Source organism: Lepisosteus oculatus, chromosome 14 (assembly GCF_040954835.1).
Source record: "Lepisosteus oculatus isolate fLepOcu1 chromosome 14, fLepOcu1.hap2, whole genome shotgun sequence".
In the NCBI taxonomy this organism is placed as follows: Eukaryota; Metazoa; Chordata; class Actinopteri; order Semionotiformes; family Lepisosteidae; genus Lepisosteus; species Lepisosteus oculatus.
In genome coordinates this window covers 47,893,179-47,894,583 of record NC_090709.1, presented here as the reverse complement: position 1 = coordinate 47,894,583, position 1,405 = coordinate 47,893,179, and the positions used below count along the sequence as shown (strand labels likewise).

The following is a 1,405-nucleotide window of genomic DNA, read 5'->3' as shown; positions in this document are numbered from 1 at the left end:
TCCAGCACAGTCTGGGGTCCCTCAGCTTCGGTCCAGCACAGACTGGGGTCCCTCAGCTTCGGTCCAGTCTGGGGTCCCTCAGCTTCGGTCCAGCACAGACTGGGGTCCCTCAGCTTCGGTACAGCACAGCCTGAGGTCCCTCAGCTTTGGTCCAGTCCAGTCTGGGGCCTCTCAGCTCCAGTCTAGTCCAGTCTGGGGCCCCTCAGCTCCAGTCCAGTCCAGTCTGGTGTCTCTCAGCTTCAGTCCAGCACAGACTGGGGTCCCTCAGCTTCGGTCCAGCACAGACTGGGGTCCCTCAGCTTCGGTCCAGCACAGTCTGGGGTCCCTCAGCTTCAGTCCAGACTGGGGTCCCTCAGCTTCGGTCCAGCACAGTCTGGTGTACCTCAGCTCCAGTCCAGTCTAGTGCCTCTCAGCTCCGGTCCAGTCCAGTCTGGTGTCCCTAGGCTCCAGTCCAGTCGTCTGGTGTCCCTCAGCTCCAGTCCAGTCCAGTCCAGTCCAGTCCAGTCCAGTCCAGATGTTAGCAGGCACAGAACCAGGAAAGGAACCTGGAAAGAATATTGTTATTGCAGGTGTGAGGGACATAGACACAGACGTCACCATGACATCAAACAGCAAGAGGAGACTCCTCCTTGAATCACAGACATGACCGGGCGGCGCCCCCCTGTCTGCTCACCTGCCCCTCCTCTTCCTCTTCTTGTCCTTCCCGGCAGCCTGCTCCTCCTCTCCCTCGCTCTTCCTCTCCTGAGCTACAGGCTCCGCCACCTCCATCGGCTCGTCTTGATCTTCTGTCTCCACCGACACGCAGCTCAGGGACATCAAAAAGACGCATCGGCGCTTCTGAAGCAGAGACAGGAGAGTCACGTTAAGAGTCGGACTGGACACTCCAGTACATGAACACTGCACTGAGAGAGAGAGGGGTTCATACAGACACACTGACTGGACACTCCAGGACATGAACACTGCACTGAGAGAGAGAGGGGTTCATACAGACACACTGACTGGACACTCCAGGACATGAACACTGCACTGAGAGAGAGAGGGGTTCATACAGACACACTGACTGGACACTGGACAGGAGTAAAGAGAAGATCAGAGCATTACCCACCTTCTTTTTCTTCTGTCTCACAGGAGGTGGTGATTGGACCTCCTCCAGCTGGAGTCCGAGGAGGGAGAGAGGGGGCAGGAGAGGGACAGCACAGGGAGAGAAAGAGAGAGACAGGTGAGTCAAGTGTCCCAAGAGCACAGAGACTCTGCTGAGATCACACTCGCAGTGAGTGAGCCTGGGTGTAGCCCACTAATACTGACCCACTGGAAACCACAGGACATAGAGGAGGAGGAGAGAGACACACTGAGGACAGAGAGGAGGAGGAGAGAGACACTGACAGTCAGGGCTGAAAGAGAGAGA

The 1,405-nt window shown here is 57.1% G+C and overlaps 1 long non-coding RNA gene across 1 annotated transcript; it reads right to left on the bottom strand.

Moving 5' to 3' along the window:
• Positions 1 to 254: 254 nt before the first annotated feature.
• On the bottom strand, positions 255 to 1,179 carry LOC138243240 (uncharacterized). The gene is made up of 3 exons (XR_011192061.1): positions 1,106 to 1,179; positions 674 to 837; positions 255 to 545 (listed from the first exon to the last, which is right to left on the bottom strand). It is a non-coding gene; the product is annotated as an uncharacterized lncRNA (long non-coding RNA).
• Between the last annotated feature and the right edge of the window lie 226 nt (positions 1,180 to 1,405).